At 60.9% G+C, this 15,413-nt stretch overlaps 1 long non-coding RNA gene across 1 annotated transcript; it reads right to left on the bottom strand.

Moving 5' to 3' along the window:
- Positions 1 to 6,324: 6,324 nt before the first annotated feature.
- LOC136018053 (uncharacterized) lies at positions 6,325 to 12,836 on the bottom strand. Its single transcript, XR_010614206.1, has 3 exons — positions 12,717 to 12,836; positions 12,380 to 12,482; positions 6,325 to 6,428 (listed from the first exon to the last, which is right to left on the bottom strand). It is a non-coding gene; the product is annotated as an uncharacterized LOC136018053 (long non-coding RNA).
- Positions 12,837 to 15,413: the final 2,577 nt, after the last annotated feature.

Genomic DNA, 15,413 nt, shown 5'->3' with positions numbered 1-15,413 from the left:
AACAACAAAACAACGGTGTAACAACAAAAATTCTACAATGGAACAACAAAACAGCTACAGCGTAAGAGCAAAACAACTACGAGGTAAGTGAGGCTTTATCGATGAACAGGGAAATCCTAACTAGAGTGAAGAGTATGCCCCGCTGATTTCCTGTTAAATGCCAGTCCTGCTCGCCTGCGTTGCCAACTTTGGCTAAAACAATTGCTGGGAAATTTTGGGTAGTAGAACTGCAGCAGCTGGGAGCGGGCAACAGCGTGGCGGCTTAGTAGCTACGTGGAAGTGTTACTTTTAATCTGCCTTCTGGGCTCAGCTTTGGCTGCCTGCTTTAATAAAGAGTATGTGTCCAAGGCACAGCAAATCCCTTCTCCTCTTCAGCAGACACTGTCAAGTTCACAGAAAGGGGAGAGGGAAGAGCCAGCTCTTCCTCGGGAGGATTTCCTGGGGGGTTCTTGACAAATTTCTCAAGTAAACAAATATCTGAAAGCTTTTATATTCCAGAAGCCAGGAATAAACTACCTCCCCCCAGGCACACATTTCTCTCAGAGCTGATTCAATGGTTTATTCAAAGCCCAGAGGTTCTCAGAGTTCAGATTCCCTTTAAAAAACGTTGGGGGGAAAAAAAGCTAATTTTTCTTCAAGGTAAACACAGGAATAAGCCTCAGCAGCTCTATTTCAACACGCTAAGCAAGGGACATATCCTTTTGCAAGAGCCAATCCAGATACCTGTCAAAAGAGATCTAATGAAGGCTCAGGGCATATTGAATGCGCTTGGTGGACCAAGGTGGCATCACCTGACCTGGCAAAATGAGCCAGTGGCTGCAGAAGCCACAAACACACACCTAATGATGGCAGGGATGGGAGAAGAAGGGGGGCACAGCCATCACCATGGGGACAGCCCAGGTGCACCATCAGGGGAGCCATCCCCTGAGCTATTTCAGGTGACTGAAAGGAACAGGTCACGCAAGGGCAGGAGCTCTGGCATGTGCAGCCTGCGGCTGCTCCATCCTGCCTGCGCCTTGCCCCCAGCCTCCCCACCTGCCCTCTCCCAGCCCTACAGAGGATGCCGCGGCCATCCCTGGGCCCGGGGAGCACCCCAGGTGTTTCGTTCAGCCCATCCGCCTCTGCTCAAGAGCGTAAAGACTCCTCTGGTTGCCGTTGCCAAGGCACTTCTCTGTCCTTGACCTTCTACAGACTGGGTGCTGCAGCACCACGGGGAGCATCTTCAGTCAGAGGGGACACTTAGTGATGGCTCAAGCAGAGGGTGCTGGAAAGCGGCACCAGTGCCCTGGTCCCGGAATCAAACACAGGGAAGGCAGATGTGAACATAGTCTGTTTATTTCAAGTGGGGGACATAACAACAGGGGGTGGGGGGGGATGTAGTGGGGTGGGGGATGTAGTGGGGTGGGGGATGTAGTAGGGTGGGTGGAAATTGTATATTGATAGTAAAAAAATGCTAAAATGCTAGTGAAATTACGGTAAAAATACAGGTTTACTATTGTTAGAACAACAACAGACCAACAGTAGAACAAAAAGGGCTACAATAAAACAGCAGAACAACAAGAGTATAAGAACAAAACACGAACAGCATAACAAAGTACATTAGAACAACTGCAGAACAAACATTGAACAATAAAAGTCTTCAACAAGGGTCAGAGACGCCGACGTTTTGCCTCTGGTGCCCCAAAAGGCCACTTGGCATCTCTGCGGTCCTCCTCCTTCGGGAAGAAAAAACCCAGAGAGAACAGGTTTAGTCACAGCCATGTACAGCGCAATTTAGGAGGCAGGAGGTGCTGTAACAGCTCCAACATAAAAACAAAGCGTGGTTTCATTAAGGAACGTTCCCTTATTGGTGGGGTTTTGGGTAATTCAGGCTGCACCCAAGACACACAATTACAGGGCTCAGAGAGTAAAAGAGCCAGCAGCGAAGCCCTCCTGGGGGTGGTGAGGACCCCACGGGCAGGGGGGAGCAGCTCTCGGGTGACCCCCGGCTCCAGCAGCCTCTGCCCCGCTCCCACCGAACGGCACCAGGGGAGACAGCACCGCAGGTCCCCGGAGCTGGTAAATGCCAAAGGGGTGGGGATGAGGCACAAATGAAAACCAACTGGGATGTGGGGAGGGGAGGAGCCCAATCCGCTCTGGGCTCCCTCGGTGGCTCCAGGGCACCCCAGCACAGGAAAGGCCGTAAGAAGGGAGGGGAGAGGCTGCCAGGGCTGGAGCAAAAGTTCACACCTTAGGGAACGTGGCAAAATAAAGCCAGGACGGAAACTCTGCACGGACGCACAGAGGTTCATCAGCCTCGGCTGGGGAGCTCTTCCAGTAGGAAGAGTTCCCCCTGTCCCACCCCAGGCGATGCCACCCAACACAGCTTCTTGCCAGCAGCACAAACGGGGGCTGGCCCCAGCACTGCGGGCCCGCCTCGGGGCTGCTCTGGACCGGAGCCCCCGCGGGTGGGGGCCAGCAGCACTGGCCATTACTTATTGCAGAAATGACGGATCCATGCCTTGTGCCGCTTGCAGGCTCTGTCCTTGGATCTTGCGCGTTTGGACGAACCTGGAAGCACAAATGTTGCTCAGGTCTCTGCAGCCGCACTCTGAGCTGGCACCGGGGCTACAACCATCCCTATCGCTGGCGGAATGGAAGGTTTTGCATCCCTGGAGCCCAGGAGCCACCACCCGAGCCGGCTCCTGCGGCACAGCCTGACCCTTCCGCCATCCCCCAGCCCAAGGGAACAACGCGATCCATCAGCTCCTGAAGCCTGAAGCACCAACTCCGTCCTTACCAGAAGAAGCGGCGTGTCGCCCAAAGCCTGAGGGCCACAGGTCATAGGTGGGCGCAGGAGTCCCTGGAAAGCAACCCACCACAGTGAGCCGGGGTCGGCAGAGGAGGAAGAGCCTGGCTCTAGGGAGCCGGCAGCACCCGCAGGAGCCGGTGCATCCAGTGCACCCAGAGGGGGCGAGGAGCGGCATTTCAGACTGCCCTCCACCCCCCAGGGCTGGGGACTGGGGCAGCGAGTGACGGAAGCACCCTCCCTTTGCACGGCAAGGCTCTGCACAGCCCCAGCACCAGCCCCTCAGGGCTGCTGAGCCCGGGCAGCTCAGCCAGGTCCGGCAGGAAAGCCGCTGCCTGCATCTGACCCTGCCCTTCAGCCCCACAGAAGCCCCGTCCACCCCGACTCACCTGGCAACACGGGCACGCTCCCGCTTCTGGGCTGGGTGGTGTCAGTAGGGCTGGCGGTGGTGGAAACGTCTTGCCCAGAATCCACCGACGCTGTGGTCATGTTCGCTTCCTGTGTGTGGCTGGTGCCTGACCAGCGCCAGGGGATGGCTGCTGGGAGCGAGCGAGAAATCAGGACCCACAGCTTGCCGCATGGGACTACCCCTTAGCAGAGCCTCCCGGCACGAAGAGCTCGCAGCTCCGGCCCTGGGCAACCTCGCCCAGCACCCTGGGGCCTGCAGGACACGAGGTCTCCCTCCCGAGTCCTCACAAGTCTCTAAGAGCATCAGAGCCGAGGAGCAGGCAGCACTGGCCCAGGAGCTTCCTCAGCCTGCGCTGCACAGGCACCCACTGCCCTGCCAGCGCGGGCCGTGGCTTTCTCCCCCTTGCCGTGCCCTTGGCGTTCCCAGTCTGCCCTTACCAGCCCTAGGTCCCAAGAGCCGCTGAGAGCGCTGCAACGCTGCCTCCGCCTCCTCCTTCAGGATCAGCTCGGTGGTGGAGTACACTGGGTTAAGGTCAGGGTACTGCCAAGAGAGAGCAGCAGCTTAGTTCCTTGTCCGGGCAGCCGGCAGAGCCGCTCTGAAGGAGGTGTGGAAGCAGGCCTGTGCCAGGCCCATGAAGCCGTGGTTCTGCCACAGCCACCGCAGAGAGCTCCTGCCCCAAGGCAGGCAGCTCAGCCTGCCCCAGCCCTGCAGGAGCTGCACTGAGCACGTTCTGCCCCAGAGGAGGGCAAAAGAGGCTGCGAGACAGCGACCTACCAGCACCAGCGGGTGGGTCTCGCCGGGCACCAGCAGGCAGATGCTCCTCCTGCGTGGCCTTCCTTTCCCCGGCGAAGGTGATGGGCTCCGGGACTGCTGCTGCTCCTCCTCAGGCCTCTCGACAGCTACAGGAGGAGACGAGTCAGGAGCAGCTCCCAGCAGGGGCGTTCGGCCCGCACCAAGGGCGCTGTCCCTTCCCACTCCTCTCTGGATGCCCGTCCTGGAGGGCAGAGCCAGGGACACGGCCTGAAGGCCAGGCCAGGGCTGCGATGCCCTGGGGCAGCAGCTGGCCACAAGAGATGCGTGGGGAAGCTCTCACAAGAGCCTGCTGGGGCTCCACGGCCCAGCGGCCCCTTCCCACCTCCACGGACGCTCCTTGCACGCTGCCCACCCGAACCACAAACCCCACAAGGTGCCACACGTGGCCACATCTCGCACTGTGCCACGGGACCCTCTCCGCGACGGGCACACGGGCTTTCCTCTCTCTTTCAGCTGAGGGAGTGCTGCAATGAGCTCCGCCTGGCATCGGAGCAGCCCCGCACCAGTGGCCCATCCAAGCCCGGCACAGAGCCGGGCCCCACCTACGCTCACCCTCCTCTGTCTGCACAGCCTTGTTCGCTGTCCCTGGAGGGCTCTCTTCTCGTCGCTGCCATTCCCATTCTCTGTGCAAGTGGGAGAGAGCCACTTAGGGTCAGCGCCAGGCCGGGACAGGACATGCCAGTGCCACACGGCAACGGCACCGCTGCAGCCATGCTGCTATACACAGCAAGGGGGCTTCCCCACCACCGGGTGACCCAGCAGCCATGTCTCACGGGCCTGGAATATCCCAGCTCCGGTGGAGAGCAGGCCTTGGGCACCGCCTCGCCTGGGAAGGCGACTGCTTTCCTCCCGGCTGGCATTGACAAGCAGGCACCGGATGGATGAGCAGTACGTTACCTTCCTATCCAAAGTGGCACCTGGCAGCAGGGCCCTTTTCCGGAATGTGGGGCCTCCCTCACGCATATCCTCTTCTATTGGAATGTGGAAAGAGACCAGGAGTAACTAATTTGGGTCAGGGGAGCACAGCCTCCCTTTCTCCTGCTCACCACAGAGGAAATCCCATCTCCCAGGGGCTGGCTGCCGAGCCCAGAGCCTCTCTTGCTTCAGCATTGCTCAACTCCCCCCTGCAATGTCCGTGGAGGGCGAAGCCTGCGCACCCCAAACTGAACCCACGCTGGGAGCAAGCAGCCTCCAGGCTCTTTACTGGCCCAGGCGATGGGGAGGGAGGACGCTGCTGGCCCGGCCAGAGCAAACCCTTCCCTCCTGACCCACCCTGGGTGAAACCTTTCCCTGCGCAGCTGCAGGGCTCCATCAGCCGCGACTCCATCCCACTCTCACATCTGCAAGCCCAGCCCAGGATGTGAGCAGTGTGTTCTTACAGCTCAGCAGGTGCTGAGGAGACCCGTGTCAAAGCGGGAACACAGGGCTCGCAGCCGTGCTGCTGCCTCCAGCTGGGAAGGTGCCAGCACAGCAAAGAGATTTTGTCCTTTCCCCTGGCTGTGTCCCCCCTGCAGACTGGCCAGGGCAGAGTGGGCACAGGCAAAGAGCTCCGCGCTGGGCCGGGGGCCGCGCAGCGGTGCTGGGCGTTGGGCCCGTGGAGAGCCCCTGGGCATCTGACTGTGCCAGCGTACCGGGACGGAAAGGTCCTCAGGGCTGCGGTCCTGTGGCAGCGGGTGCCGCTGGCGCACGGTCTGCGGTGCAGCTTTGCTAGAGGAAAACGGCCAGAGCACTGTGAGCGGCAGGAAGATCCGATTCCACCCTCCTCCCAAGCTCACCAGAGGCAGTAGCGGCGGGACGGTACTCTCAGCACGGATGGTTCCTGCGGTTGAGCCACTGGAGAGGCCATTTTGGCGTGCGGGCCACACGAAGACAGGAGCGATGCGGGCTGGCAGGATCGCATCGCACACGAGGACGCCCTGCTCCCAGCAGCCACCCCTGCAGCACCACGCCGGGCAGCGCCAAGGGCAGCAGTAGGGGCCCGGCCCCACCATCGCTAGGCCACCCGTGTCCTTACCTCACCCGTGCCCTGCGCCACCCGCAGCCCTCACAGCCTATGTCCCTGTGCCACCTGCCTCTGTATCCAACCTATGTCCCTGTGCCACCCGCCTCTGTATCCCACCCGTGTCCCTGTGCCACCTCCATCCCTGACGACCAGGGCCCCTGTGCCCCCCGGGCCCCTGACAAGGAGCGTCTACTGCCACCCGTGTCCTTACCCCACCCACATCCCACTGCCCCGCTCACCCAAGGCGGTTGCCGCGGGTCGGGGAGCTCACACCCTGCCCGATCCCAGTGGCCGCTCTGCTGTTACTGGCCATTTGCTTCCTCATGCGCCAAACCATCTGGTCCCAAGGGGTTGGAAAGCGGGCGATCAGGCTGTGCCTGACCCGGTACGGGGGCGGGCGCAGCGGGGGAGAGCGCCTGGGGGGCAGGAACCGTGCTGGAGAGCCCCGGAGCAGAAGGCGCCCGGCGGGCGGGCGGCGGGCCCGCAGCGCCCACCAGGCACCCCCCGCGCCCAGCGCCGCTCCCAGCAGCGATCCCTGCAGCAGGGAGGTGACCGCCACCAGCAGCGCCAGGGGCAGCGCCGACGGCCAGAGCCAGGGGCAGCGCCGTCCGCCCGGCCGCGCCATCGCTCTCGCTCTGCTCTGCAACGGCCACCGGCCCGGAACGCGCTATGGGAGCCGCGCCCAGCGACGTCGACAGCCGCCGCCTTCTAGAGCTCGGGGCCCTGTTCCAGCGGCCCCGCCGTTCCACCCGCCTGCCACTGACAGCCCTGGGCCAGCCGTGCCCCCGACAGCCAGCGGCCCTGTGCCACCCCTGGCCGATGCCACGTATGGACGATGCCGGGGACCACACGAGAACACGGCTCCCCTGAGCATCTCCGGTGCCATGGCCCTGCCGCGCGGACCCTGCAGCCCAGCTGAGGAGGGCAGGGCTGTCTGCACGGCCTCACCTGGCCAGAGGGAGAGAGGGCTGCTGGGGCAGCCAAAGGCATCCTCAGCACTGAGCAGGGGCCATGGCGTGCTCACCCCACCGCACTCGGCAGCGGTGATGCGCAGGGTGGCCCCTTGCGCCCAGCGCTGCAGTAAAGGATGCCCGCTTGCTAGAACTGTGCACCGAGTCTTAGAAAGCTCTTTCAGTGACACAGAGAGGGAGCAGGGGCACACAGGGAATGCCCACGGAAAAGAACAAAGCGAGTGCCAATGACCAGGTTTCTGATCTCAGCAGCTGCCAAGCGCCGCCCCCGAGATTCAGGGGAAACCTGTGCTCAGAACTGGAGTGGGGCTTATCGCAGGCAGAGCTAGCTTTGGTCCTTCCAGCTAAGAAGGGCATCACGGGCTCCTCCTGAGCTCTCAGGGGACAGCCCAGCACTAGCATCCGCTGTGATCTACGGTGCCCTTGCTGCTGACAAATGTGTTGTATTGAACCGTGCAGCCCTCGTGTCCCTTCAGGTCCTTCTGGTGAGAGCTGGGGGCAGAGGAGGATGCTGCTGCTGTGCTGCCATTGCAGAGGGGCTTTGCAAGGGTCCCTCACGCTCTCGCGGTGGGAGGCAGGGCTCCATCTCCAGCCCAGTGGTTTTCCCGTTCCCCATGGCCAGTGCTGCCATGCAGTGGGCACAGCTGTAGCACTGCGGCTGGCTCAGGTCCTCGACGGGGCTGCTCAAGGGAGCAGATTCTGGTGGAGCTCTTCAGCCCATCCACCTCTGCTCGAGAGCGTAGGCTCCTCTGGTTGCCGTTGCCGAGGCGCAACCTCGTTTCTGCTTGACCCTCTGCAAACCGGGTGCTGCACTTGGTGATGGGGCAGCGCACCTGGCCCTGGCTCTTCACTGTCCTCTCATCTCAGAGGTGCCTCCAGAGCTTCCCCCCCAAGGGCTCCCTGCTGCCTGCCCCTGGCCTGGGCTGGACACTCCCCACGGGAAACACCGCCTCAGTACAAACCACAGCGTCTCCATCTCCCAGCCACCGCAAGGTCTCCAGCTCTCGAAACTCGGGCCCTGCACTCAGAGGCCAAAACGTGAATCGGCTCTCGAACTCCGTCAACTCAGCTTGGTTGTCAGGTGGGGCATTGCTCCTCCACCATTTTTCTTCTCGCATCACAAGATGAGGACTGGGGAAGCAGGAAGAAACATGTGAATCTAGTGGTTTCCAGCAAGGCACTGTTTGTAAAGCAGTTCTAGTATGGTACAGTTGTGGTCATGAAATCAGCCTCCGTAAGCAAAGTGTTTGGGGGTTCTGCGCAAGAAGCAGCTATTTGGCCAGAGGCAGAGCAGAATCCAAGCGGCCCTGGAGGTGCCATGCTTTTAGGATTACTGTTGGGATGACCAAGAGCAGGGTTTCTGTCTCTCCACTGTCCTTCGCAGCAGCACGTTTGTGCAGCAGTCTTGCCCTGAAATTGGCACTGCGCGGAGCAGAGGCAAAGTGGAGGAAAACTACAGAAACAGTAATAAGAAACAGTAAGAAGAAGAAGAAGAACTGTCGTTCAACCACGCAGTTGTGTTTCAACAGGGGAAGCAAGTACCCACAAGCAGAGGGTGCTGGAAAGCTGCGCCCCGTGCTCTGGCCCAGGAGTTAAACACAGGGAAGGCAGATGCGAAGACAGTCTGTTTACTTTAAGCGGGGGGGCATAAAAACAGGGGATGGGGGGTGAGGTGGAGGAGGGTGGGAACTGCATAGTGACGGTAAAAAAATACGAAACCGATAGTAAAATTAGGGTTAAAACACTGGTTTCCTATTGTTAGAACAACAAAACAACGGTGTAACAACAAAAATTCTACAATGGAACAACAAAACAGCTACAGCGTAAGAGCAAAACAACTACGAGGTAAGTGAGGCTTTATCGATGAACAGGGAAATCCTAACTAGAGTGAAGAGTATGCCCCGCTGATTTCCTGTTAAATGCCAGTCCTGCTCGCCTGCGTTGCCAACTTTGGCTAAAACAATTGCTGGGAAATTTTGGGTAGTAGAACTGCAGCAGCTGGGAGCGGGCAACAGCGTGGCGGCTTAGTAGCTACGTGGAAGTGTTACTTTTAATCTGCCTTCTGGGCTCAGCTTTGGCTGCCTGCTTTAATAAAGAGTATGTGTCCAAGGCACAGCAAATCCCTTCTCCTCTTCAGCAGACACTGTCAAGTTCACAGAAAGGGGAGAGGGAAGAGCCAGCTCTTCCTCGGGAGGATTTCATGGGGGGTTCTTGACAAATTTCTCAAGTAAACAAATATCTGAAAGCTTTTATATTCCAGAAGCCAGGAATAAACTACCTCCCCCCAGGCACACATTTCTCTCAGAGCTGATTCAATGGTTTATTCAAAGCCCAGAGGTTCTCAGAGTTCAGATTCCCTTTAAAAAACGTTGGGGGGAAAAAAAGCTAATTTTTCTTCAAGGTAAACACAGGAATAAGCCTCAGCAGCTCTATTTCAACACGCTAAGCAAGGGACATATCCTTTTGCAAGAGCCAATCCAGATACCTGTCAAAAGAGATCTAATGAAGGCTCAGGGCATATTGAATGCGCTTGGTGGACCAAGGTGGCATCACCTGACCTGGCAAAATGAGCCAGTGGCTGCAGAAGCCACAAACACACACCTAATGATGGCAGGGATGGGAGAAGAAGGGGGGCACAGCCATCACCATGGGGACAGCCCAGGTGCACCATCAGGGGAGCCATCCCCTGAGCTATTTCAGGTGACTGAAAGGAACAGGTCACGCAAGGGCAGGAGCTCTGGCATGTGCAGCCTGCGGCTGCTCCATCCTGCCTGCGCCTTGCCCCCAGCCTCCCCACCTGCCCTCTCCCAGCCCTACAGAGGATGCCGCGGCCATCCCTGGGCCCGGGGAGCACCCCAGGTGTTTCGTTCAGCCCATCCGCCTCTGCTCAAGAGCGTAAAGACTCCTCTGGTTGCCGTTGCCAAGGCACTTCTCTGTCCTTGACCTTCTACAGACTGGGTGCTGCAGCACCACGGGGAGCATCTTCAGTCAGAGGGGACACTTAGTGATGGCTCAAGCAGAGGGTGCTGGAAAGCGGCACCAGTGCCCTGGTCCCGGAATCAAACACAGGGAAGGCAGATGTGAACATAGTCTGTTTATTTCAAGTGGGGGACATAACAACAGGGGGTGGGGGGGGATGTAGTGGGGTGGGGGATGTAGTGGGGTGGGGGATGTAGTAGGGTGGGTGGAAATTGTATATTGATAGTAAAAAAATGCTAAAATGCTAGTGAAATTACGGTAAAAATACAGGTTTACTATTGTTAGAACAACAACAGACCAACAGTAGAACAAAAAGGGCTACAATAAAACAGCAGAACAACAAGAGTATAAGAACAAAACACGAACAGCATAACAAAGTACATTAGAACAACTGCAGAACAAACATTGAACAATAAAAGTCTTCAACAAGGGTCAGAGACGCCGACGTTTTGCCTCTGGTGCCCCAAAAGGCCACTTGGCATCTCTGCGGTCCTCCTCCTTCGGGAAGAAAAAACCCAGAGAGAACAGGTTTAGTCACAGCCATGTACAGCGCAATTTAGGAGGCAGGAGGTGCTGTAACAGCTCCAACATAAAAACAAAGCGTGGTTTCATTAAGGAACGTTCCCTTATTGGTGGGGTTTTGGGTAATTCAGGCTGCACCCAAGACACACAATTACAGGGCTCAGAGAGTAAAAGAGCCAGCAGCGAAGCCCTCCTGGGGGTGGTGAGGACCCCACGGGCAGGGGGGAGCAGCTCTCGGGTGACCCCCGGCTCCAGCAGCCTCTGCCCCGCTCCCACCGAACGGCACCAGGGGAGACAGCACCGCAGGTCCCCGGAGCTGGTAAATGCCAAAGGGGTGGGGATGAGGCACAAATGAAAACCAACTGGGATGTGGGGAGGGGAGGAGCCCAATCCGCTCTGGGCTCCCTCGGTGGCTCCAGGGCACCCCAGCACAGGAAAGGCCGTAAGAAGGGAGGGGAGAGGCTGCCAGGGCTGGAGCAAAAGTTCACACCTTAGGGAACGTGGCAAAATAAAGCCAGGACGGAAACTCTGCACGGACGCACAGAGGTTCATCAGCCTCGGCTGGGGAGCTCTTCCAGTAGGAAGAGTTCCCCCTGTCCCACCCCAGGCGATGCCACCCAACACAGCTTCTTGCCAGCAGCACAAACGGGGGCTGGCCCCAGCACTGCGGGCCCGCCTCGGGGCTGCTCCGGACCGGAGCCCCCGCGGGTGGGGGCCAGCAGCACTGGCCATTACTTATTGCAGAAATGACGGATCCATGCCTTGTGCCGCTTGCAGGCTCTGTCCTTGGATCTTGCGCGTTTGGACGAACCTGGAAGCACAAATGTTGCTCAGGTCTCTGCAGCCGCACTCTGAGCTGGCACCGGGGCTACAACCATCCCTATCGCTGGCGGAATGGAAGGTTTTGCATCCCTGGAGCCCAGGAGCCACCACCCGAGCCGGCTCCTGCGGCACAGCCTGACCCTTCCGCCATCCCCCAGCCCAAGGGAACAACGCGATCCATCAGCTCCTGAAGCCTGAAGCACCAACTCCATCCTTACCAGAAGAAGCGGTGTGTCGCCCAAAGCCTGAGGGCCACGGGTCATAGGTGGGCGCAGGAGTCCCTGGAAAGCAACCCACCACAGTGAGCCGGGGTCGGCAGAGGAGGAAGAGCCTGGCTCTAGGGAGCCGGCAGCACCCGCAGGAGCCGGTGCATCCAGTGCACCCAGAGGGGGCGAGGAGCGGCATTTCAGACTGCCCTCCACCCCCCAGGGCTGGGGACTGGGGCAGCGAGTGACGGAAGCACCCTCCCTTTGCACGGCAAGGCTCTGCACAGCCCCAGCACCAGCCCCTCAGGGCTGCTGAGCCCGGGCAGCTCAGCCAGGTCCGGCAGGAAAGCCGCTGCCTGCATCTGACCCTGCCCTTCAGCCCCACAGAAGCCCCGTCCACCCCGACTCACCTGGCAACACGGGCACGCTCCCGCTTCTGGGCTGGGTGGTGTCAGTAGGGCTGGCGGTGGTGGAAACGTCTTGCCCAGAATCCACCGACGCTGTGGTCATGTTCGCTTCCTGTGTGTGGCTGGTGCCTGACCAGCGCCAGGGGATGGCTGCTGGGAGCGAGCGAGAAATCAGGACCCACAGCTTGCCGCATGGGACTACCCCTTAGCAGAGCCTCCCGGCACGAAGAGCTCGCAGCTCCGGCCCTGGGCAACCTCGCCCAGCACCCTGGGGCCTGCAGGACACGAGGTCTCCCTCCCGAGTCCTCACAAGTCTCTAAGAGCATCAGAGCCGAGGAGCAGGCAGCACTGGCCCAGGAGCTTCCTCAGCCTGCGCTGCACAGGCACCCACTGCCCTGCCAGCGCGGGCCGTGGCTTTCTCCCCCTTGCCGTGCCCTTGGCGTTCCCAGTCTGCCCTTACCAGCCTTAGGTCCCAAGAGCCGCTGAGAGCGCTGCAACGCTGCCTCCGCCTCCTCCTTCAGGATCAGCTCGGTGGTGGAGTACACTGGGTTAAGGTCAGGGTACTGCCAAGAGAGAGCAGTAGCTTAGTTCCTTGTCCGGGCAGCCGGCAGAGCCGCTCTGAAGGAGGTGTGGAAGCAGGCCTGTGCCAGGCCCATGAAGCCGTGGTTCTGCCACAGCCACCGCAGAGAGCTCCTGCCCCAAGGCAGGCAGCTCAGCCTGCCCCAGCCCTGCAGGAGCTGCACTGAGCACGTTCTGCCCCAGAGGAGGGCAAAAGAGGCTGCGAGACAGCGACCTACCAGCACCAGCGGGTGGGTCTCGCCGGGCACCAGCAGGCAGATGCTCCTCCTGCGTGGCCTTCCTTTCCCCGGCGAAGGTGATGGGCTCCGGGACTGCTGCTGCTCCTCCTCAGGCCTCTCGACAGCTACAGGAGGAGACGAGTCAGGAGCAGCTCCCAGCAGGGGCGTTCGGCCCGCACCAAGGGCGCTGTCCCTTCCCACTCCTCTCTGGATGCCCACCCTGGAGGGCAGAGCCAGGGACACGGCCTGAAGGCCAGGCCAGGGCTGCGATGCCCTGGGGCAGCAGCTGGCCACAAGAGATGCGTGGGGAAGCTCTCACAAGAGCCTGCTGGGGCTCCACGGCCCAGCGGCCCCTTCCCACCTCCACGGACGCTCCTTGCACGCTGCCCACCCGAACCACAAACCCCACAAGGTGCCACACGTGGCCACATCTCGCACTGTGCCACGGGACCCTCTCCGCGACGGGCACACGGGCTTTCCTCTCTCTTTCAGCTGAGGGAGTGCTGCAATGAGCTCCGCCTGGCATCGGAGCAGCCCCGCACCAGTGGCCCATCCAAGCCCGGCACAGAGCCGGGCCCCACCTACGCTCACCCTCCTCTGTCTGCACAGCCTTGTTCGCTGTCCCTGGAGGGCTCTCTTCTCGTCGCTGCCATTCCCATTCTCTGTGCAAGTGGGAGAGAGCCACTTAGGGTCAGCGCCAGGCCGGGACAGGACATGCCAGTGCCACACGGCAACGGCACCGCTGCAGCCATGCTGCTATACACAGCAAGGGGGCTTCCCCACCACCGGGTGACCCAGCAGCCATGTCTCACGGGCCTGGAATATCCCAGCTCCGGTGGAGAGCAGGCCTTGGGCACCGCCTCGCCTGGGAAGGCGACTGCTTTCCTCCCGGCTGGCATTGACAAGCAGGCACCGGATGGATGAGCAGTACGTTACCTTCCTATCCAAAGTGGCACCTGGCAGCAGGGCCCTTTTCCGGAATGTGGGGCCTCCCTCACGCATATCCTCTTCTATTGGAATGTGGAAAGAGACCAGGAGTAACTAATTTGGGTCAGGGGAGCACAGCCTCCCTTTCTCCTGCTCACCACAGAGGAAATCCCATCTCCCAGGGGCTGGCTGCCGAGCCCAGAGCCTCTCTTGCTTCAGCATTGCTCAACTCCCCCCTGCAATGTCCGTGGAGGGCGAAGCCTGCGCACCCCAAACTGAACCCACGCTGGGAGCAAGCAGCCTCCAGGCTCTTTACTGGCCCAGGCGATGGGGAGGGAGGACGCTGCTGGCCCGGCCAGAGCAAACCCTTCCCTCCTGACCCACCCTGGGTGAAACCTTTCCCTGCGCAGCTGCAGGGCTCCATCAGCCGCGACTCCATCCCACTCTCACATCTGCAAGCCCAGCCCAGGATGTGAGCAGTGTGTTCTTACAGCTCAGCAGGTGCTGAGGAGACCCGTGTCAAAGCGGGAACACAGGGCTCGCAGCCGTGCTGCTGCCTCCAGCTGGGAAGGTGCCAGCACAGCAAAGAGATTTTGTCCTTTCCCCTGGCTGTGTCCCCCCTGCAGACTGGCCAGGGCAGAGTGGGCACAGGCAAAGAGCTCCGCGCTGGGCCGGGGGCCGCGCAGCGGTGCTGGGCGTTGGGCCCGTGGAGAGCCCCTGGGCATCTGACTGTGCCAGCGTACCGGGACGGAAAGGTCCTCAGGGCTGCGGTCCTGTGGCAGCGGGTGCCGCTGGCGCACGGTCTGCGGTGCAGCTTTGCTAGAGGAAAACGGCCAGAGCACTGTGAGCGGCAGGAAGATCCGATTCCACCCTCCTCCCAAGCTCACCAGAGGCAGTAGCGGCGGGACGGTACTCTCAGCACGGATGGTTCCTGCGGTTGAGCCACTGGAGAGGCCATTTTGGCGTGCGGGCCACACGAAGACAGGAGCGATGCGGGCTGGCAGGATCGCATCGCACACGAGGACGCCCTGCTCCCAGCAGCCACCCCTGCAGCACCACGCCGGGCAGCGCCAAGGGCAGCAGTAGGGGCCCGGCCCCACCATCGCTAGGCCACCCGTGTCCTTACCTCACCCGTGCCCTGCGCCACCCGCAGCCCTCACAGCCTATGTCCCTGTGCCACCTGCCTCTGTATCCAACCTATGTCCCTGTGCCACCCGCCTCTGTATCCCACCCGTGTCCCTGTGCCACCTCCATCCCTGACGACCAGGGCCCCTGTGCCCCCCGGGCCCCTGACAAGGAGCGTCTACTGCCACCCGTGTCCTTACCCCACCCACATCCCACTGCCCCGCTCACCCAAGGCGGTTGCCGCGGGTCGGGGAGCTCACACCCTGCCCGATCCCAGTGGCCGCTCTGCTGTTACTGGCCATTTGCTTCCTCATGCGCCAAACCATCTGGTCCCAAGGGGTTGGAAAGCGGGCGATCAGGCTGTGCCTGACCCGGTACGGGGGCGGGCGCAGCGGGGGAGAGCGCCTGGGGGGCAGGAACCGTGCTGGAGAGCCCCGGAGCAGAAGGCGCCCGGCGGGCGGGCGGCGGGCCCGCAGCGCCCACCAGGCACCCCCCGCGCCCAGCGCCGCTCCCAGCAGCGATCCCTGCAGCAGGGAGGTGACCGCCACCAGCAGCGCCAGGGGCAGCGCCGACGGCCAGAGCCAGGGGCAGCGCCGTCCGCCCGGCCGCGCCATCGCTCTCGCTCTGCTCTGCAACGGCCACCGG

Source organism: Lathamus discolor, chromosome 7 (genome assembly GCF_037157495.1).
Source record: "Lathamus discolor isolate bLatDis1 chromosome 7, bLatDis1.hap1, whole genome shotgun sequence".
Classification (NCBI taxonomy): domain Eukaryota; kingdom Metazoa; phylum Chordata; class Aves; order Psittaciformes; family Psittacidae; genus Lathamus; species Lathamus discolor.
Note: the sequence above shows the minus strand (reverse complement) of the source record. Positions and strands in the feature narration are given on the sequence as shown.